General features: G+C 35.9%; 1 long non-coding RNA gene across 1 annotated transcript in view; it reads right to left on the minus strand.

Annotated features, from left to right (window-relative positions):
* The window catches only part of LOC146600770 (uncharacterized), a 33,639-nt gene extending 10,392 nt beyond the window's left edge, over window positions 1-23,247 (minus strand). The window contains exons 1-8 of the long non-coding RNA XR_014897417.1: window positions 23,178-23,247; window positions 22,565-22,602; window positions 14,253-14,411; window positions 12,358-12,429; window positions 9,267-9,507; window positions 6,060-6,281; window positions 5,484-5,632; window positions 5,033-5,201 (exon numbers count right to left, since the gene is read on the minus strand). This is a non-coding gene — a long non-coding RNA (uncharacterized LOC146600770). The remainder of the gene's footprint in view (window positions 1-5,032; window positions 5,202-5,483; window positions 5,633-6,059; window positions 6,282-9,266; window positions 9,508-12,357; window positions 12,430-14,252; window positions 14,412-22,564; window positions 22,603-23,177) is intronic.
* Window positions 23,248-24,183: the final 936 nt, after the last annotated feature.

Raw genomic sequence — 24,183 nt, forward strand, 5'->3', positions numbered from 1 at the left:
AGCCTCTCTACCTCTTTTTGTTCTACAATTTTTTTCCTCTCTATTTTTAAAGTAGCTCATCATCAGAAGCCTAAAGTGCATCACAATGTATACTTACATATATAAAGAGAAGCAATCTTTTCTTTACCTARTATTAATTACCTAGAGGGATAATGCACTTGCCATAGTAATCCATACAGAAGCCCTAGGAGCCAGCCACTGAAACATGATCATCCTCTAAACAAATATAAGTACACTGCAATAAATAGTAGCAGCATACAGTATATTAGAATAGGARTAGTAGAATAATATATTCAATTGTAAATCACTGTGCATGGAAATTTAGGCAGGCATAATACAATTACCCAAATGGAGGTCAAATGCAATTTCACAGGGTGAATAGCAGACTATGACCATGTATCTGTTTAATTTTTTTAATTTCAGAATGATCCAGCCATTATTGAACATTTGGAAATATCTTTCATTTTTCATATGCTATTCTGATGAACACAATTAATTAATTTAGCAGACGATTGCAATTTGCATAATTTCCACGAGGAACACTTAATGTTTGGAATTTTTTATTCTGGTCCCTGCACTTAAACTAAAAAGAAAGGACCCAAAGTGAACASGGAATGTTAATCATAAYACTTGGCTAAAAATATCTGAAAATRCAACCTATCATTATAACCTGGAATAGAAAAAAATTGCTAAAAAGAAACAGTATTGTAATGTCAAAATAATGGAGATATTATATTTGTTTTTCTAATTTTTTAAAGAAAGAGGAAAATTCAGAGAGATCTGTCTTGTTTATAAATCTTCAGATATAAGAAACAAAACATACTAAAAAATATTCCAAGCTATAGCTTTCAGATCYGTACCAATGATCTTGCTAAGAGTTTGATTGTGAGAACAGTCTCAAGTTATGGTCTTACGAAAACAAGCATCTTGCTCTTTAAGATCTTCAGGGTTCATAACTATTATTTACTACCTGTATGCTTAATTTTATTTTACAGGTATTCAGAGTTTATTTTTCTTCTTTTCCTTAATTTCATAATATGTTCAAGAACACACACACACACAATAGCCAAGTTCTTTAAATCAACATAATGAAATCTTGCATTTTCAGAGCAAAAAGGAGAGCTCTCACCAGAGGTGCTGGGGTCAGTTTTACCTCTCAGATACTCCTGCAAATAAATCAACATTCATGAAACTATTTGCATTGCTTCATTGGCCAGATTCTGTGTTAGTTCTGAAAACTGACTATTTTTAGGAATTCACTATTTTTGATGACCAGAGTTTAACCCGTCTTTTAGAGGTCTTAAATACGTACTGGAATCACAGTAGGTTCTGAGTCAATGGTGCTCTCAACAYGAATATAACTTGAAAAATGTAATGCTTTTCGAGCAAAGTAACACAAATAGTCCACCACCTTAAAAACCTTTAGTATATCCCCATATATGCAGTACTTCATTAACAAGACACTGGGCTGGGATCAATGCTAGCTCTCGCTGACAGTTCTGCTACATACCTGTCTCATTTTGTTAGTTTAATGAACTTGTTCCCAGCTCAATCCCGCAAGGGCAGTGTGGTGCCTGCTTTAAAAAAAGAAATTAAAAAAATGATTCAGCGGATAGAGATTTTTAGAGTCGCTCATCTATGCAATGCTGAATGACTTTTTTTGGCCAGGGATCAGCAGCGAGCGGCAGCGCGAGGCAACTTATTCTGCTGCAGTACTTTTCCCTTGTGAAAACTGGAAACAATTTTAACATACTGTTCCATTCCATTAGTTAAAAAAAAAAATAAATAAAAAATAAAAAAAAAAATCTTTGAAAAATGTCCATTAGGGTTAGTTGCTATTTCATGGGCACAGACACATATTTTATAGCCTGGAAAAACACTGAGCACAGGCAGATGATGCACAGATGTCGCTTGGCCACCTTGTTTCTCCACTATTCTCCACTATACAGCTGAGGCTGTCCCAGGGAGAGCCCATGTGGTCCTCCCAGGACCATCACGGGAGTCTCCCCGCCACACGCGGCAGCAGGGAAACTTGGCAGCATCAACACTGAAAACCACACGCTGAGCGGTAACCCCGGGCCCCCTCGCACACAGCCCTGAGCTATGCTGGTCAGAAGAAAGGAAAAAAAATAAGTGTTTGTACACCTAACTCACCAAACTCCAAGCTTTTTAARGGGCTTATTGGGCTGGGAGAGCTTTGCTCTGTGCTGATACTGAAGCATTCCCAATGAACCAAGCACCTGGATGCATTCCTTGCTTGCTTAAGGTTTTGGTTACCAACAACCTACCTCCAGGTTTGAATRTGCCGATGGATCTCACAGATCTTGAATGTTTTAATTACAATTTGGAGCTTTAYACTTAAAAGCATACTTCTCTTTTGAGCCCTGAAAATATTTGGAAGAATGCTTACAAATGGTAAAAATGATAATAATTTTATCAGCTAGCTTATGAGCTTGTGAAGGTATGCTTAGGCTTATCTGATATACAAGAAGGACTTGTTAACCTCAGGAGCAGAGATCTCTATATTATTCATCCTGAAATTTCTAAAGCCCTATGGGAAACTTCCTGACACACACACACACACACACAAGAAAATTCCACCCTGGAATTCCTTCCCACTCATATTTTCTGTTTTATTGCTTTGTTTTAATTTAGAATATTAATCAGATCTTTGATATTTAGTACCAGGATTTCCTACATGACAAACAAGTAGAGTTCCCAAGCTAAAAACGCTGTGTAATCRCAGCATGCTTTCTCATCTTGATCCTGATAATTTGCCAGTAGTAAACCACAACAGTGATRCAAAGGGGTGGCAATCTAAAAATAGAGTGATGGGAAACAGCAGATTTCCATACTGCTTTGAAACAGCCAACATGATTGGTTTCTTAATTTCAGAGACTGTTTCCCTAGGAACTCATATCAAACAGCAGTTATTCTAGKACACAGTAAAGGATGCAATGCTACCAAAGATCAGAATGTGAGACTGTTTTAGGGTCCCTGCTGTTCCTATCTGATTATTTCTGCCATCTTTATATATATAGATCAACTTTCTATTCTGAAAGCTTTACATTTTTTGCCGTTGTTCACATTCTTGATTTCCCTCTTACATATCAGCCACTTTCTCMATCATGAAAATCGTTGTTAATTTTTCATCCAATTTGTTTTTTCAAGGAGTCTCCTCTAATTCCACTGTYTTGTAATAGATGAGATCATCCCCCAATCTTTGAGCTAATGATTTAAAAAATTAAATTTTCAGTCCTTACATTCATTCATATTTCAACCTGACTACTCAAGATCTTTACCTAGATGTTAGTCATCAAAAAAAGGAAAAAAAGAAATAAAATACTGGTAGCAATAGGAATAATAAATCAGTTTTGGGTATCAAATCCTAGCTGGTATACATAGATTCTGTTTATGCAAGTTTGCTGTAATACTATTAGGGGATCTGCATCCTGTTCTCTACTTCAATAATTTCTCTTTTTCCATATCTCTAAAGGCATAAGTAACCATGAAGTTTAAAGGGATCCAACCCTTTTTTCTTGGCTTCTTTAAGTGTGACTTTCAAATGGAACCAATATATGCAGCCAGTGTAAATTTTCGACAGAATGACTTTTCATTTTTTCCCTCTGCCTCACATCCCCTCCTGTCACCCTCACAGCTTTTCCCCCCACCCTCATGCATGAATAACAGTTATAAGAGAGAGAGCCATGAAAATGATTTCTAGAAGGAATTCCTGCCTATGATATTAAAGTTAAGAAAAAAACACTTCCATCCTTTAAATGTAATCATACTAGAAAGGAATTCTTCCTTTCATCAATTTTCAGTAAGACTGATCATTTGCATTTAATTTACAAAATTTGAATCCCTGTTCTTACACACACAGAACATAAAATCATATCTTTCTGTCTCTGTGAGATGGTTTATGGTCACATACTCCACGAAGTCCACAGCCATATCCTCTGGCTGATCTGCATATGAAAATGAAGCTAGCCTTAATTCCTTCACTTGGTGATAATTCCTACTGCAAGACATAGGCTTTGTGTGTGTCCTTTTTATTTTAATTTTTATTTTTAATTTTATTTTTAATTTTTATTTTAATCTCGGGGAAATAAATTCTGAATAGAAATTTTTTGTGAAAATGTAATTGGTCAGTGGTTGCACAAAACCCACGTTGTACAGTGGGAAGCAGAAGAGCCCAGRAGGAGACATCTTACTCAGTCCGGCTGAGAAAAGCAGCGGAGAACATGGAGCCAGGGCTAATAGAACAGGAGCCTCGATGGTTTCTGGTACATAGCCCAAAATGACTTCCAACACTGTCAGCAGAGGAATGAGGCATTGACTTACCTGCAGACAGAAGGCAGAAGCTAATGTCCACACAATTTCTTTATCCATAAGAAACAAAATTAGAGAAAATGAAAGAAAGAGAGGACAAAAATAAACTAACTCCCCTCAAAACTCAAGTTATATACAATGTGATGCTGTACAYCACTCTTCCCTTCCTATACCCTTCCTACAAATTTACTTCCATCATCCTTTAGGTCACAGCTAAGCTAGTACTATGAAGCTTCYTCCTAGACTCAGAATTTAAGCTGGAAATCATCTTAATTTAGTCATTTAAATTAAAAAAAAGAAAGAAAAAAAAGCAAGCATGGTGTATGGTAAACTGTAACTTTCATTTCCTCCTATAAAAAATGCAGAAGCTTATTAAAAAATTCTCCTTCTGCTCCAGAGCCCTGAAACTAAATCATTGATTTCATAATGTTTAAATTTTAATTAAAACTAAACTCCTGCAAAACACATTAGAAATACATAAATATTGTGTGTTAAGAATACCAAAGGATTGCTCTGACAAGGTACAATGTCAGTACCTCTGTCTCTGTGGATGCAGAACAGTACAAAAAYGTGTTTTGAGGTTTCCCCCATCCTAGCTTCAGCTTGTGATCAAAGGAGCTTGTCAAATAAATGCCACAAAATWGTCACTRCATTAAAAATGAACATAACTTTTTTTTTAAAAAATGGCTAAGGTTATTACCATTAGAAACTACTAAACGTCCTGGAATTCACTGGAGAACGCTTTTCAACGCAGAAGTCCTGTTACCTTCTTTGCGGGGTTCGGCGGGCTCCCCGAGGCGCTGCTGTGCCGGGCGTCCCACGGTGCCCTGTGCAGCAGCCTCCCTGCTGGCAAATGCCACGGGCGTCTCCTACAGGAAAAATGAAAACAATTTTTCCCTTAGCAGTCCATTCATAAAGTTTTCAACGTCATTATCTACGTGACRCAACGCAGGACTGAAGATTATCTTAAAACGTTTTCACTGGCACGTGTGTTTCACAACCCTTCGTACGCAGGGTGATCATAGTAGTTAATCTGTTTTTACAGAATTCAAAGGGAAAAACGTAAGAAAAGTTGTAAATATTAAAAGTAAAAGCAAGCTTGCACGAGACTGAAGTTTCAGTGAATACYGGCACCGCAAACTGCTACATACCTGGAGTAGCTTTATGCAGGCGAGAAGCCAGCCGATCCTAGGGGAACTCCTGAGAGGAAAACTCAGCACTAGCTCGTGTGACTTTTGCACAGCCAGGGCTGCTGATTACGGAAAGCTGGGCACGCTACGAAGCGCCCGTCATTCGGAACCTGAGGAAAGAACGCTCTGCATTTATTGTGCTTACTGTGCTTTGTTGCAAAAACGTTTCATCTGAGTACAYGCAAAACCTGTATTTTGTGTGAAGTTCCACCTCTAAACTCATAGAATAAAATCAGTGTAAAAACAGTAAGTAYATTTCCAAATGATACTAACAGAAAGCATTCCAAAGGAATCTTCCAGCAGACCCTACTATCAGAAAACTTTTTTGKTTTTTTTGTCGCCTAATTCAAAAGTTCATTCAAAAGCTTTAAGCATTTCCACTTATGAAACACAGACTCGTGTCTTGCAAGAAGGACTCTTCTTTTACTGGCAAAAAAACAAATTCTAAAGCCATCCTAAGACTCTGGTTGTAGTTTGCGTATTGCTCAGCATTTTGGTAGACGAATTCTCTGAAGAGCCCCCCCCCCCGGCACTGACCTGCCCCAGTCCAGGACTGCAAGGACTGTGTGGAATTTGGTCTGTAATTACTGCAGCTAGATGCCACTGTGGCACAAAGTTCTGTGTCTGAAAGCAAAGATCCTTCCCTTCCCTCTTCAGTGTCTCCCAGGCACCCGCAGCAGGAYGATGGAAGCAGCCAGGAGCTGGGCAGCACCAGCAGGTTTTGCATACAGAAAGGCTTGGATCTGGATCCAAGAGAAGCTAATGAATCAGAGAAGGGAGGAGAGAGCGAATTAGGCTCAAGAAAATATTGAAAAATAAAGAATTGGATTGTGTGGAAAGATAGAAACTTAGCAAATGAGCAGGAGCAAGCRAGCAGCTGGAGATACTGTGGTATCACGTCACAAGGTCTACAGGCAGAAAAGGCCGGAGAAACTCGGTCTGGGTCTGTCATTCTTCTTCCTCTAGAGCTTGAAACAGAACCTAAGATTTTGTGTAAAACATCTGCCTCCTGACAATTCACTGCCTTTATCATTTTTCCCTCATTAATGGCAGGGTGATATATCCTGTAGATCTCAATGTTGATTAGCCASAGTCACTCTGTTCAAAACATGAATTTTCAAAAAACTGAGTGAAAACTGAGAGTTTGAATAGGAAAACCAAGGCAGATCTAAGGTACTGCTCTTTCCCACATTATGCCTGGTAAAAATAAATTCCTTCACTTGCATTGCTCTCTTTTTGTTACAAAGAGCCATTTATAACATTAAGCTGTGTTATACGTGAGACATATTTAACACAATCTACTTAAATGAACAATAAAATTCCTGAATCCAATGTGATGAAGTTTGGAGAAGCTTGCTCTTTTCTGAAATCTATACCAATAAGAGATATACTTGGAAATGAAAAAAAAGAAAAAAAAAGAAAAAACAAAAAAAACAAACATGTATCACAGCTTACTTCTGTGAAACAGAGTTTTATCACTAAGATATGACTGAAAAGGACTGAATAGCAGTACCGCAAAAAGATACAACTGGAAAGGACCTGAAAAGCTGTCTTGACCCTATGCAAAATAGTGTTAGCCTGAGACAAATATGCTCCTGAAGAGAAATTAAGCCTCTTGTTTGAGAGCTGCTGTCATACTCYGAACTTCTTAGAATTACTATCTGATAAAAGGAAAGCGCTCTAGTTAATTTTAAAAAAGCTAAGCACTCAGCAATAATGCTATTGCGTTTGTCCCTGACAGCTGTATTCTTTTAATGACTCTTCTTTGCTTGGAGTTAAAAGTTTTGCTGCTTATTGTGTATCTGTAAAAACTACATAAAAACTACAGTGTAAATCTCCAGAAGCTGCAGAGAGACTGAGTCTGATGATTTCTGTCAAGTTTAAACCTTCGGTGCTACTCTGAAAACTTAGAAGATCCATTTGGGGAATTCTCCCTTCAACAGAAGTAATTTTACAGAAGGATCATGAAAGTCGTTCTGGGGAAATTATGCTGATTGCTAGCGGGGACTTTATCTGGAAGAAAAAATAAAAATACTGTACCATACTTATCCTTACAAGATAACACACGCACAAATAGAAAAAGAAGTCGCACCCAGTGTTTCCTCTCGCTCCCCCTCTCCACCCAAGTTAAGACGTCCTCTCCTTTTCCTGCCGTTTCCCAGCGCGCACCTTTCCCCCGGCTTGCTCGCTTTCCGGGCTGCGAGACCACCAGCAGCGCCGGAGACGGACTGCACACCCGCACCAGCGCGCGGCTTGCGGTCAGTCCCGGGCTGCTCGGAAGGTGGACGCCCGAGCGCTCACAACCTGCTCCCTGAACTGGTACGTTCCCTCAGAAGTAAGTTTGACTAGCAGGTGTTTTCTGATGGAAAACACTTCAGTAAAAGGAACTAGCTTGTTYCAAGCCTTTCTTTTTTCGCTATAGAATCTTTTCTTTTTCTTGCTACAGAACCACCCACATYAGCCAGCCTCACGATTATTAGTGCATTGCAAAGACCTTGAAATCTCAATCTGATATACAGCTWCTTCAGTCTGTGTTTCTTCCTACCCCATTATAAACTTGACCTTAATTAACCCTCTTAGTGAAATGGAGTTTGTTGACTCTCAAGGACAGCCTCTTTGAAAAACAATGTTGCAATGTCAATCAAAAGCTAAAGTAATGCTGCTTTATAAAGGGATTTGTACTAATAACCCTTGAATATTAATAGCTTCTTATTCTATGTGGCTTATATAAATCTATCTATATAAGCGAGGACTGAGCCCTGTCTTTCCTGGACTCTAAGAAAGAAWATAAATAACGCTCTACATTTCCTTTAGCAAAATATGTATCTTTTTGGCAATCCTACATCACTTTTGTGAAAAATTTGTTTACATGTAGGTTCCAAAGCAAATACCGCAGATTTCACCACTCGTAAATTGAAACACTCCTCGTCAAAAAGGTAAAAAGGGTCTGTGCTAGCATCCCATCTATATGCTCCAAATATAATATAAKGTAACTTAACAGCAACCGATCTTTTAAGATATATTTTAAAGGATCTATATGTTATTCTTATGAGAATAATTGAGACCATAAAAACTAAATTCTTTTGTCTCGAGTTTAGAGTTATAGATTTCAGAGTTGATAGTCACATGCTTTTTCCACTTATACAACTGTGTGCCAGTCATCACTTTGAAGGACCATTATATCAAGCTATAATTATTTCTTAGACTATTTAGAGACTGAACAAAGATAATGCGTTAGTTTAACAATGAAAATATTCATACTGAGCATATAACTCGCTGAAGTTACAAGAAATTCCATTGGTATTTTCTGAATGGTTTTTGAACATTAATGKTTTTTTGCCAATAAATTACACACTATTTCACAGATGTACAGTACATTTATTACCTTGTCATTAAATATATTTTATCCCCTAGATTCTGAATAACAGTGTGCATATATAGCATTACTGCAAAACAAGGAAATATAAGAAAACATTTACATGCCAGAGAACCAAAAATAAAAGCTATTATTTACCAGTGGGGTAGCATGCAAGCATTTCTCACCAGTCGGCATTATAACTGCAATTTGCAGAAACTCACATTTTTACCCAGGTCTAATGTATTTCTCATTCAGTTTATTTTTCTGCTACTGCCTGGAAGCATTTAAGTAAAAACCAAAATAATGAAATGCTTCATCCATGAAAAAGCATGCGCTACTATGCAAAGAATGCAACATCGGCTGGTGACAAAGGACGCGTTCTTTACCTCTGAAAAGATGTCTCAGTGGGTACTGCTTCAGCTCAGTTTTCAGTGCATATCCGACGTTTGGGGTGTTTCAAAGTCCAGCATTGCAGAAGGCTGGCCACTGCACTATCTTAAGGAGGAGCTCAACGCACATTCCCAATGCATATCCCAGCCCTCCTTCTAGTGAAGGCTGCATGGACTTGTGAAATTGGTTCACAAGCACCCAAATCTCTCATCTGTCTGCTTGGAGAGGCTCCTTTCCCTTAAGCAGACAACACAGAGAAAGTAAATTCACATCAAATTCTTGTGGAAACTTCAGTACAGCACTGACAGTCTTTTGTTCTACAATGTAACCTGGAATGACCAACGACTATCAGACCCYGTTCCTTACCATTTTTTAGTCTGTCTTTGGAGTGTTCAGTTGTTGAAAATTATGAGATTGAAGGTTCCCCTTATATGCACACTAAAATAAACTAATTTTCCTCAAAATTATTAAAATACATTAAATAACTTGTTGATGTTACTGTATTTGCAAAGACAGAATTATATATTGCTGAAAGAGGAAGAAGTCTAAAATAAACCCCTAATGCTCAAATCAATTTATATACAGATGCTATARACATTTAAAAGCATACTGTGTCTCCCTGTCACAGTAAAATTATTAATTCTTTGTCCAAGTAATCCAGCAAAAATACTGCCGTGTTAGCAGAAAACTCGGAATTATTTCTCTCATACTGAAGTTGCATGCTGTGACTCCAGCATACAACACGCAACAGAGAAACACAACTGCTTTCTTTCTTTCTCCCCTGAAGCTCTTCCAGGTTTCGTAAGTGTTCACAGTAGCCTGGCAAAATTATTTAGGATAAAGTAATAATTTTACCTGCAGTGTATGAAATTGCCACCTGTCAGAATAAGCTTTTGTAAAGTTTCTTTTGAATGAAAGAAATTGTTTTAAATGTATCAACAAGTGACCTTGACTGCTCTTCAGACCAGCCATTTTTGGTTCAAAATATTTTAGAGGCCTGTCGCATGCTGCTTATTTAAATGCTGTGGGAGAGGACCGATTCAAGGCTTGCATTATCTTAACCAGTGTGCCTTTACAACCAAAAAAAAACCCCAAACAAAACCAAAAATCTCCCAACGACAAACAAACCCCTTGCTATAGCAGCCAGTATAGTCAGCATTCAAAACATATTACACGCTCTCTTCACTACCATTTCCTTCTTTGGGCTTCATCCTGGAACACGATCCACCGACCACTACTTGCTTGTTGTGTACAGTTATATGTCAGTAAAGGCCAAATTAAACTACATCTGCTCGTGATGAAGTTGGGGACTATGAATCTGAGTAGTTTATGTATCCAACTCAAGATTTATCATCTTTATAGGGTTTATTTGCCATTCTGGCATGCACAGAGCATATTTTCTCTTTCTCCTATGACAAATAACCTTTAGGATCTAGGACTCAATTTTTCAAACATGTCAAAGTGTTTAGCAATGCTTAAAAAGGTAACATTTTTGTGTGTGGAATGTGCAACTTTTTGATTGATGACATTGTTCCAGAATATTTAACCGAAACAGGAGAGCCTAACATACTGTTGGGAGTGATCTACTGTTTAGTTTGTTTTTCCTTTCCTCTAATATCATATAAATTGTGTAAGCTAGTTCTATTTACCTTCTCAGATAGCCCAAAGTAAATACATGCAAGAAAATGTTTACTTTTTATATTTACTTGGTAACCTTAAATGAAACAGCTGCTTTGAAACCAAAATTGATAAAGTATACTGCAAGTGCAGACAAGTAGCACTGAGTGTGGCTCTTCCATTTCTGCGGTTTAAAGAGGGAAGAACATGGCAATATTCCTCAAGTAACAAAGTTATGACATGATTTCCTTTAACATAGCTCTGTTTACTTTCAGGTATTTGTATCTTAGAACACATAGATTTCTTAYAGATACTAGAACTGAAAATACAATATATATCTAGTTATATCCAAAAGTGATACAGTTCCCTTTTTGGAAAAGTCTAAATACGTAAAGGTTGGTAAGCTAATGTTTTACAGGCGAGTAGGCCATGATAGGCTTTCTCTTTGTAGGAGAAAAACTGTCAAAAGGACAGGTAGCTCATGCAAGAACTTCTGTGGGCTTGAGCCCATCCTTCAGAAGCTACAGGATGAAGAAAGAGAAAATAAATGTGACTTCTGTCAAAATCACTCAACACCTCTTCCACTAGCCTTCTAGAGCCCCATGCTGACTATGGAGCACATCAAAATCTGAGAATTAGGACCTATACAACAGAATGAATCATTCCAAAGTAGTCTAAATTTCTGTCTTCAAATAAGCCATCTCTGTGATTCCAATGCATATTTTATCTTTGACTAAGTGTTGTAGATACAGACACCAAGAAGGGGAAGAATAACAGTTTCATGCTTTCAGTCTCATTACTATAATCAAGTCAGACAACGCATACATTTAATGCAAAGTCTAATAATGGATTAATATACAAAGAATTACATTATTAATATGGATTTTCTTCTTGTTAAATACCACACTTCCATTTGGGATACATGGCCACCTAGTGATTAATTTAAATTGATCGAAACATTCATGTGATATACACAGTTAATTACTTTTCACCTTCACCACTTTAAAATATTCTGAACCAACTGTCAAGGATGCAGCACCAGCCTGTAATTGGTGGCTGTGTGATGTGTAGCTTTGATAGAGGCTGGGTGAAAACTGTGCTGGTGATTACATGAAGACATTATTTTAAATCAGTCAGAAGCAGCCCCACCATCTGAAAACATGTGTACATATTCTTATTTGGAAGAAGAAATTTACCTGAAAAATTGAACATAACAATAGGAATCGAGGAGGAGATTTTTCCTTTTTATAAGTAAGTAAGTTTAAGATCCAACCTGTCTTTTAATGCAGCAACAAAGCACAACTCTCACTAAAATATAAGTCACTGATCCATTTGAGCAAGTCTGCAGAACTTTAAAAGTTGATCCAGTTTGTATTTTTTTGCCTTTTAACTAGTGTGATATTAGATAAAATATGTATGATGATTATATTTCTGTAATTCCAATTTTTATCCAGAACTACAAATACTTACATGTTCCTTAAGCWTGTTCCTGTTCTTAACATTGCCTTTTCATAGTTTCCCTGCTGCCTTGTACCAGATTTCCTAAAATAAATAAATAAATAAAAATAAAATAAAACCAAACCAAAACAACAAAGCACATTAAGCAGTCAGGTTATTATCTCCTCATAGTTCTCACAGATACTCATAGTTCTCTATCCAAACACAAACAGATTAAAACCAAAAGACAGTTTGCTTACGTTTGCTTGCTTATTTTGCATCCCATCACCATAACTACAGAGCCACAATACTAGCAAATTTTGTTTGTAGACACCAATTCTTATTCATGTAGTAGGAAATGGCTACAATTGCTATCAACCTCCACCAGTAAAGTAAGAATAGAAATAGGAAATCCATTTGTTTACTTGCTGTAACAGATAGCAGAGCTTCTCATTTCTCCTTAGTTTTAAGCAGTTTGCATCTCTGCTTGCTAGTAAAGGGAACACTAACTGGGCAGGTGATCTGGAGAGTGACGATGATTCTTGGTGAGGTGATCTCTTGGMCTCCCATTTCCAACAAAGTAATCATACAGCAGCAAAAAGGGAAGAAGAAATAATATCCAAGACCTCCAGAGAGAGAGGATGGAGAAGGAAGATTAAATAAATAAATGGTCCTGACAGTTCTTTGTTCTTTCTTGTCAGTCCAGGTTGTTTGAAGGCTTCTGCATCATTAGTCATGACGCAGTGAACTCCTCTCTTTCTCCAGCTTTGCATATATTTGCCCAACTCCTTTCTCATTTGTAAAGCTTGAATTTACCGTTGTTTTAGCATTGATTTTTTTAGGGCTTTAAAGTACATTTGAGGTTTTTTTTTTTTCTGTGAACTCAGTTTTTATTTTCAGAGCAGTAGTGAATGAAACATATATACCCTGACTATAAAACCACTTTAAATTTGCTACTACTCTGTGAAAGATTGTTTCAATTTGGCATTAAATTTTCACTGGAGAGTTCATTCTGTAACATTATCTATTCTCTATTCATAATTGTAGAAATAAAAGCTCTGGTGAGGACAAAAACCAACAGCCCCCTCCCCCACCTAATTATATTTGACCTTTACTTGCTGTGCAGTTCGCAGCATAAAAGCGATGGAAGTAGAATCAGCAATGGGTGTTTCTTGATAGAGAAAATGCTTCAGAAGTTGCCACAAAACAACAACATAAAGTGGTGTTTTCCATCGCATTGCTTACATTGAATATTATCTGGTCACTCTGAATCGGTGTTAAGCCAGAACCAATTACTGGCATATTTCCGTATTCCTGCGGCATTACCTTTGATCTTTCCATGAAGTAGGTCGGGCCTCCAGCTTCCTTGCAACTGTCTCGCTTGGAAAACTAACATAGTTTCATATCATATCTGGGGAGGTTTTTTTCACAGGTGTGGAAGAAAAGCGTACATCTGCATTTTGGGATTCACTTATGACCRTGACTAGGCTTAAAAAAGGGTAACCTCAGAAATTCCTCCAGCTGGATGTGCAAGCGGGGCGAATCCTTTGTCCAGCCGACACGATCCCAGACTCCRTGATGCCGCAACAGGCCCAGGCCAATTTGTAACAATCCTGGTCTTTTCTTTTTCTTTTTTCAAAACGAACTCAGTCAATAGCTCTCCTGGTCCTGAAAACCTCTCTTCTCTACTTTGGGGACTCCCATTATTAAAAATAACCAGTATAGTACAGAAGTGCTTTGCCATTGTGCAAAACTGAAGGGGGAAAATAGATTTTCAAGAGAATTAATAACAGAAACAGGAAATTAGATTTCCTGCTCAAAATATGTGACTACAGTACTACACGAGAGAAGAATATTACATAGGAGAGTCTTTTATTTTCAAACTGGATGTTTGATAACTCAGACTGTTCGACTAATTCCCAACTTACCCAGCCTGTGCCAACAGGAGATCAGATGGGAAAGTGGGTCTTCACTTCTGTCAACTGCATGTGAAACAGTAAAACAGCTCTGCTTTCTCCAAGACGGATATCAGGGTAACATCTCCCCTCAGTATCGGGCTCTGTAGGTACCACAAATCCAAGGAGTAGCTGAAAAAAATAACAAAACGCATATACACCATTTATACCACACCCTCCTCAGACCCGCTCTGTATTAACAAAGTCTTTCAAAGCACAGCTGGAAAATATTGATACTCTTTCCAGGTAGTACAAATATAGAAGGAAACCGGTCATAATCTCTCTTTTTTATTCCCCACCCCCACCCCAACACACACACATACACTCCCCCAAGAGTTTAACAAATCAGATTATCAGGAACTAGCGTCATTTTCTGGCCACCAATAGTCATTTGGACAACGTTGTGGAAAGAAAGGTTTTACAGTCAACCTCTAAAGCTCTCTTGTGCTAGTTTTAGGGCAGTGGGTAATCCATTTCCAGAATTTCAACTTTTACAAAATGTAACATCAAGCTCTAATCACTTGAAATTATTAAATATTATTTTTCACAACATTGATGTAATATCTATACATAAAACTATTCCAGATAATATGCAAAATTCTACCTTCATACCTATTCTCTGCCAGTACAATTAACTATAACATATGTTCCCTATTCTGAAGGGTTTATAYGTTCCCTGAGCATTACAAAACAAATGTTCCTTTTTTCATCTTTGAGTTACTGAGCATTGAATGGGGACAGTATTCAAAACTAAGTAATGCAAAGAAGAGTTAAGATCATCACGAAATGTTCAGTCATGCACTCAAAGGACAAAGAAACACTTATTGATAGCATTGAGCACACAGTCAGTATGAAATACAAAAAGACAAATAAGACAGTATAATTGCATAGTCAAATTTCACCTTATATTAAAAATTACATCACCTGTATATTTCATACCTAGGGCACGATGTCTTGCTTACAGAACAATATAAGCATATTAACAGTTTCTAATTATAATTTTCTAACTCATGAGTGCAAGAGAACACCACTTTATGAACATAGGTTATACAAAGTCCTTTCTTTTGAGTGCACATTTATTTAGTGTTTGGCACATAATTTATTCTAATCGAAGAATGTTGTTTCAACATTCTGTGTCAAACATTTCATCTTTCTGAAAATGAAATGCCATTACTGTTCCTAATTAAACTTATTTTCCTTTTAAGTTTTCTAGAGGATGCTGTGAAGGATGGCAATATTGATGAAGATTAATTTGCCTGAAACAAACTGTGATACAGTGGTAGATAAGGTTATTCTGCTATTAGCAAATGAAAATAATATTGCAGCCATTTAAAACTTAACCTTTTTTTTTTTGGGGGGGTTAATGTTCAAATGATATATGGTAGGAAAAATCCAGGAGCTACAGGAAATATCTCTATTTCAGATATGTTGGCACTCTTCCACTTGATTTAAGAACACAATGAAAATACAATGTCAATTCATTAATAAATAAATAAAATGTGTGTTCTGTTAGAGGATTATTTGGTTTTTGTCTGGGAATTTGATAGATCTGTTTAGCTAGTATAATTAAAAAATTGTCAAGGGAATACAGAGATTTGGCTGAGCACTCTCGCTATAGTTGTAAAGGTACTAAACAAATCACAACACTTTTGGGAAGAGAGTTTTTCAGAACAGATGAACAGGCATTTTACCAGCTACTGGAGGTCATCAGTTATATCTGGTAGATTTCCCAGCCTACTCAAACCTTTAAACTTGTCAAAATCCAATTGACAGCATGACTTTTAAACTGTTAGGAAAACAAAAATCACAGTCCTGAGGATGCTACCTTTCAGTGTAAATAATTCAAAACCCATTAAGGAACCTGAGATTCCAGGCACAGAGTARTCTTTTGTTAAATGAAAAATAAAAGCCTGCTCAAAACATACTTCTTGGACACTTATTTACATAACCAATTTTGGTCAACAGAAACCRTAACATAAAATTCTCAGAAGATCATCTCCTTAACACTATGCAAAGTAACTATAATAGTTTTTGCAAAAGCCTTACAGACAACCATTATAAAGACCTTTTGAATTAATAAGGAAATAGTTTTGAATAAATCAGAATAAGAGAATAATGTTACTCCAACATCTGTGTATGTGCATATATATTTATATTATATATATATGCATCTATATAAATGCACATATACATTCACATAGACATAAAGATAATAAGAAGCTGACAACTTGAAGTTTCAAGTAAGCMATTTCAAATATTTTCCTCAAAAAACTTTTTTTTTCAAAGTTACTGTTTTGTACAACCATTTAACATTTACATTGAAGAAACTAAAGTAGCAGACAAGTCTGCTAGTAGCAGCGACATTTTGAACGTATTTTACCACTTAGATATGAATCTAGGTGATTCCAGAACATATATTTCTTCCATTGTGTAAGTCTTGAATGCGTTGAATATAATATATAAGTTAGTATTGGAACTTTATTAACCTTCTCTTGCTCCAGTTGTCACACAGCATGGCTACTTAAACAAACATCGTTTCACATTTACAGCAGTCCTATAGGAGTTATGCATAGGAAGTAAATAAATACTAATGTCAGAAGTACAGAACCTATTCTATTGAATGAGATCAAATAAGACATCTATATACATGCACATATAATGTTTATATTCATTTCATATTAGTACCAGTATTACTGAAATCAATAAAAATCACCTGCCTTGTATACCTCCTTAAAAGTAAGATCATCATTACTATAAATCCTCATATATTTATATATGCAGTTCACAATGTAGAGATACACCATTTACTGCCCAGAAATAAAAATGTTGTAAATGTACCTTGCAGAGATGTAACATTTGCTAATTATTTGTAAATATAATTCTTTCTTAATATACAATGTGCCATTTCTCAGTTTCTTCACTCATCTGTAAAATATCTCTTTTCTATTATTTTTTTCATTTTCCAATTACTGTTATAATTGCCATCACTATCAACCATCCATTAGGAGACTAAGCATCTCCTAGTAACCCATGCATCCCTTCACAATGCAGTGGATGAGGTTCAGCACAGAACCACCTCAAATCTATCCGAATTTGCTAGAAGAAACCGTAAGTAAGAATATACCTGTATTGCATAAAATACAGCTCAAACTGAAAAGTTTTGTCAGTTTGGTCAGCAAATGGCACTACAGCTGGACACAGAAACACCAAATGGTTTGTCCCAGAGTCAGCTCTGGCTCAGCAAGCCATAAGAACCATAACCTGTTGTCCCTTTTACAGAAAACCACCTTAGTAGCTCTGTAATTTACTCCTCAGCACTCAAGGAGGACTTATCAGCCACAGTAAACTGCCAAATAAATCTATGRAGCTGCCACCCCAGGACTAGTAAAATCCTCCTGAAATCCTAAATCTTGGGAAATTAGATACATATATGTGAGAAAAGCTATGCATGGAGGCAGTTGTATCCAACAAACCCCATATGAACTGAGCAGACACTGAACTTAGCAGCTTTTCCTCAACTACTACATTAACCGTCAAATTTTGATCTGGGTTATTGCAGCCACATGTCACCACGGGCAGTAGATGAGTATATGGAAGATAGTTCCTTCAGAAAAAAAAAAATCCTTGCTTATAATAGTGAGAATTTTAGGTTTAACGTACACGAATGAGAGAGATCCTTAACTTGTTAAATAGGCTAAATCCCGTAAGAGGATGTTCAAAGATTTTCCTAGGAAGTAAGAACGTTTCATGAATATCATTAGCTAGAAATACACAAGAAGCCACTCAGTACAATAAAATTCCACTCTATTTAGCATTATCACAATTTTAAAACAAAAAAATTTATCCTCCACTCTCATTAAGCTCCAAAACAGAGCAACCAACACAAAAAACAGATATCCATGCATTCATCCGGAGGTCTCCAAGGTATTCCAGGATATAGTAAGCACACTCTATTCAAGTTTGCAGGTGGAAATAAAATGGTGATTTAGTATGTTAGCAAGTCAAAGGAAAAGACTCTTACTTTCCTATCTAAAGTGTTTCAGAATCATATTGGAAACTGTGTGTCTTCCTTTAGCTTCCATAAGGACTTGGGTTTTAAGGTAAGCTTATGGCTTGGAGGCAGCACCATCATTTTTAGGTAGATAAAGTCCTTCCTATTTCATGCTACATTTGCAATTACGGTTGATAATATCCATTAAAAAGAATTAGAAAAGGCAAACATYTAACTACACTGCAGAGGAAATAGCCTTACATATTTTATAATTGTTCTAGCCCATATTTATCGCTGAATAATGATACTGGTACAATTTCTAACATAATCTATGAGAAATGTTCTTTGACTTCTACATGCAAAAGAATTACAGTATCTTTGACACCAAAGATACGAATGTTTTGATACTGTATTCAGATTGGCATCTTCTTTCTTTCTTTNNATAGGTATGTGATACTCTGAAATTGTGAGTTATAGACTAGCTGCCTGTTTGATACACTTTTTCCCTGAGGCACTATCCCTCTTTCCCTCTTGTGTAGATAGAAAACAGCATACCCTGGGACTCACCAGCCACAGCGCATCTTGAAAGCTGTATTTAGATTGCCACTTATCCACACGTTACAAATGCTTTGGCTCAACTGCAACTCTCAGGAGATGCTACATCATCATTACAAACATTTGCTTATTAAATGAAAGACTGATTTTAAATCGAGATTTTTTTTCTTTATTAGCTTTGTCAAAGCCCCAAATTTCCATTAGCAATCTGTTTCAACAGCACACTTTCCATGAACACCACAAGACATTTGGTTGAAAACAGAAATGCTTGTGCTTTTATTTTAACAGGAAACTTGGTTATCCCTTCACAAATCATCAAAGTGTTTACTTTTAATACAATTGTGATTACTAGGGAAAGGTATGCACAAACGCCTCATTATCTGTTTCTCCTGTTGCTAGTACTTTAAGTTGCACGGGCTSTTTCATAGAAGAGATCCTGGTCAGTAAGGCTGAGCAACATAAGATTACACACTGCCAAGGAGTTGCATAGGATGCTGCCAGGCAGCTCTCATTAGTATTAGTGGAATCATGCAATAGAAATGCCTCCAGCTCAACTTTGGTAATTTACCTCTACTGATGCGATTTATATGAGTATCAGCACAGATTCAACTTTTTTCCCCTTGTAAACAATGTAACTATTCTACAAAACAGAAAATATGTAAGTCCTATGATTCAACTTTGTAAAGCAATTCTATACTAAACTATACTACATCCCAGAAGGTTTTGCCACTAGATCATTATTTACTAATGGGCTGTACGGTAGCAGTAGAATATAACCTCCAAAGACACCAAGATGAATATTTAATCCAGAGTTTCTACCCATTAATATTTTATTAAAGCCAGACTATTTTCCACCATCCTGAAAATACTAAATTCCATTAATGATAATTGTGAGTCTCAATGGATTCAGATGTTAGCAGTTTCTGGATATTAGAGTGAAATAATTCATATGCCATTTATTAATACTAAAGATAGTTCTGTTCTCAGAATCAATCCCCAATATTTATTTATTAATAATATTATTTTAATCCAATCTGTATAGTGTAAGGGCTAGATTCAGAAGTCACAATAACGTCATGAACATGTTTCCTCTCTTTTTTTTTTTTTTTTTTCCCTCAAATACAAAGCACCATTCAGGGTCTGATTGCCTTTTGGTATACTAAGACAGAGGTCTTTTCTGCTTGTGAACTGAGCCAACTCTTACAACTGATAGCTCTTCACTCACTCAAGTAACATTAATCAATCACAGTCCACTTTTTTCTGGCCCTGTGCATATGAGTATACATGATGATATTGCCAGCAACAAAGCAAAAGCAGTGGTCACTAAATTAAATTTTTTAGATCAAGCCCAGTAGATAAAGCTTTTCCTGTGCTTTTCAYGACCAGAGAACTAATGTCCAATGACCTTATCAGATGTCTTCCCCAGATATTTGATCATCTAAAACAATAAAACAAAGCTAAGCAGTTTATTGCCCTGGGAACAGCAATTTTCCTTCCCACTTCATTATGGAGGCACTGGAAACAGAAAAGTGCTTCTTGCAAGTCCTCTAGGACAAGGATGGAAAGAAAACAAGTTAAGCAACTGTTCAGGATCATTACACTTTGAAAAATTTCTTTCACCTTCCTTAAGTCATTAAGTTACAGAAGTAACTGTACAAAGTCTTCCACTATTCCTTGTGAAAGCACTTCTGCGCTGTTCAGAGAGTAATTGTACTGGCCTAAACAAGCTTTACCTAGCAACAGATGTAAATTCAGCTGCATGGGCTACTTAAGAACTTGAAACCTTTCTAAAGGGAGAGTTCCACCACCTAGAAAACAAAGGATTTAGTATTGTACTCTTTTATCTATTTTTTTTCAATAATGGCAAGAAGGAGTTCATTTAYAGTAATTCAGTTATTGATGTGGACTACAAGGCATCAAAATTGTATCTGATGAGCAAGTCTCTATCATCGCTGGTAGCTTCTGAACTAAAAATATTTTTTTTWAAAGGAAGATTCAATATCTATTTATACTCATGCTTACCTATCACTAGGAATATTATTAATGCAGTTAAAATCAAACACATTTTGTTTTGAAGATTAATTCTTCAGAACTATAACAAGTATTGATGCTATATAACCAATATGCATGTTCAATAATAGAGCAGCAGGTTATACCATATTATACTGTCTACCTAAGTAACAGAAACAAATATATTTATTATTTTTATTTCTTATGAGCACAGTATTTTTCAATCTATATTTTATATGAAATATATGTGTTTATATAGTAATCTATTATGGATATTATAAGGGTCTACACATACATATTTAATTTTTATATGTAAAATGATCCACGTGGACTTTTCACTGTTTACTTTGTACCACGTAGCACATTTATACACAAGACTATTTTGTCCTGAAAACAGATAAGTCATTTGGCACTCTAATAGTTTCAGAGACGTTTGTAATACCTTGGTTGTGTTTCACTGCTACATATGCTTACTCTTCAATCCCGCATTTTACAGTACAGATGTTTAGGGTTTGATKTTACACCCAGGGAGGTCAATAAAAGCTTTCATTTACCAGAATGAAATAAGAAAGTCCAGATAGATTGCCCTTCTGAGTGCAAACTGTCCTTCCCTCAATACGATTTTAGTATCTTACTGTATTTTAGCATGATTGAATGCTTTATTTCAGAAACCTTTTACTTTAACAATACCTTTTGTGAAAGTGCTTTAGCTTTGCAATTAAAGCATTCACACATTTCCTTGAGAAATTATTTAATTTAAAAGGTGAAAATCATTTTTCTTCATCATTTACTTTACTTTTTTCTTTTCTTTAGTCTGGCAAAAGCTAACTCTTTCTACACTTAATTCTCTCAGTGTTTACCCAATGACAGTAAAAGGAAGATTTCATAATGGAAGAAATAAAAGATTCTATTCCTCTTTCCAGCCACACATACAAAAAYACAAAAATAAACCAACAAGTTGCTTCCACAAAGAAAAAAATTAATGGAGTTATTTACTTTATTTTCTATGTGTTTCACTGAGGAAATGGAAGAGGAGAGAGAGAAAAAATGGTAAGTGTTCTGCCTCATTTCCAAATTCAAAATGTTTTGAAAGTAATGAATATATTTAGGAGAGTGTCAGCAAGTCAGATTGAGAGGGGTAGACAGACACAAGATTTTATGTACTTTCATCACAAATCTTGTGATTTTCAGCACAAAATGATCTTAAACAGCCATTTTGATGTGACAACTAATCAATTTAATAGATGCAAAACATTTTGCCCTATTCTGATGTGTGACATGCACATCTCCAACAGTGGCCATTCACTCCATTTAAGAACTGCATTTCTGGCCACAAAGACGACTCACACAAAATCTTTAGATAGGCTCTTAAATGTGACAGGTTATTAATTATTCAGACAAAATAGGGAGTTACCAAGGATTAATTTAAATACTGTCGCAGTAGGTGTGTCAGTGAAAACATATATAGACCATCTGACTGATGATATACTGCAAAGCTCTCATATATACTCACAGAGTAGACAGTTGATAATGGCAAAAATGATCATTAATTAAAATACAGAACTGAAAGATGCTTATCTACAATGCCATTAGCTACAAACCGTGTGAGGATGAAGTCGAAGGATATATGTATGAAGAGCTAATGGGCTATGGCTAGCTTGTACTGATCCTGTCATTGATAAGGATTTTGCTTCTGAAAGATAAGGATATGGTAGAAGAGATAACTCACCTGATGGGGTACTTTTCAATTTTCCTTCTAACCAGAACCTCAACATAAAAGAAACATGGAATGAGTAAAATGTATTACAAATTTGGGAGTATTTTTAAATATATATAATATATGCATGTGCATGGGTATGTGTGTATGTATGCTTATATATGCACATGTAGCTGAGCAGTATTTCAGTTATAGCCTAATATTAATGCATGCATTAGTATTTTTACTAAATTGCTTTATATGTAAAAAGCACACACACTCAAAACATAGCTTTAAAATATTCGAGCGTTTCTCTATATATTCATATTTACCCTTACTTCTTTACATGATATTTTCCTTTTCTTTTTTAGAACCGTTATAGAAAAAACAAGTAGTTATTCAAAACTGGGCAGAATAGTGCATATATGAGAAAGAGAGAGAGAAGAAAACACTCATGTAAAGAGTGTGTTAAAAAACAAAAGACTCATGGTTAATTCCAATGTGCTTATGTCCATTGAAAGATGCTGAAGAGCTTGCTGTTGTAAAAGTAAACAGCACTAAGTTGACTTTTAGGCAGAATACAAAGCACTTGATAAATCAGAGTATGACATGATTATTCAAATACATGCATGTAATTCCTACACACCTCAAGTTCCTTTGCGTCCATAGAACCATCTGATATCAAAGTTTAWTTTTTTTGCATATTTTTCTGAAAAAATAAGATAYTGTGYCAGTTCTGATACTGAGCTCTATGTTTTCCTCAGAGACATGTACTTTTCATTAATAATTTATTTACATGTTATGAAATCAGATAAAGTTGCAGGATGATGATACAAGCACTCTTTYGTGATGACTTGTATAATCTGCACACAACATCTGTGAAAAAATGCTAATTTCTAACTTACATGGATAGGTAGGTGTATAAGCAAATAAAAAATTTGTTCTTCCATGCTGTAAAATCCCTTAGTCCTCTAAACAATATTAACAGTTACATTAACAAAAWCCTCAAGACTACCACGGTGAGTAAGAAGCACAAGGGATACCTATCGTCAAGTAATTTTTACTTCTAATCTTTTTACAAAAGAGTCTTAAAATAAATATCATGTCATCTTGAAAAAAAACAAAGTGAACACCATATTTGGTAAAATAGTTAACATGCTTTAAGAGGAATTAAAGAGAGGAATAGTTCTATAACAATTCATTAAGCTTTTTTATTACAGATTTTTACCATTTTTTCCCCCAACTAATCCTAGAAATTTGTAGAGTAAATTTAAACCCTGCCTTTCAAATGAAGGAACAGCCACTATATACTTGTTTAAAAAAGATATTTAAAAGCTAACACAAACCTACCTGATCCCTCCTCCAAGAAATTTTATCCATAAAGGAATATCATTTTTAACTAAAAAAACAAAATCAAAAAGAAATACGTGACCRATGTTACTGAAAGCACCTTTTCCAATTGAGAAAAGCATTGCCTTGGGGGGAAGTGAGGATAATTTCTTTTTTTTAAACAGCAGAATACAAATCCCACCAACTGCCACTRGAACATATGCCAGAAGTGAAACTTGATCATCAGTTCAGGTGCATATACAAGTAATAATTTTGCCACCCATGGAAGGGAGACTAAAAAAATATATATATAAAAAAAATCA

This window comes from Rhea americana, unplaced genomic scaffold (genome assembly GCF_003343005.1).
Source record: "Rhea americana isolate MKP2758 unplaced genomic scaffold, rheAme1 scaffold_116, whole genome shotgun sequence".
NCBI lineage: Eukaryota > Metazoa > Chordata > Aves > Rheiformes > Rheidae > Rhea > Rhea americana.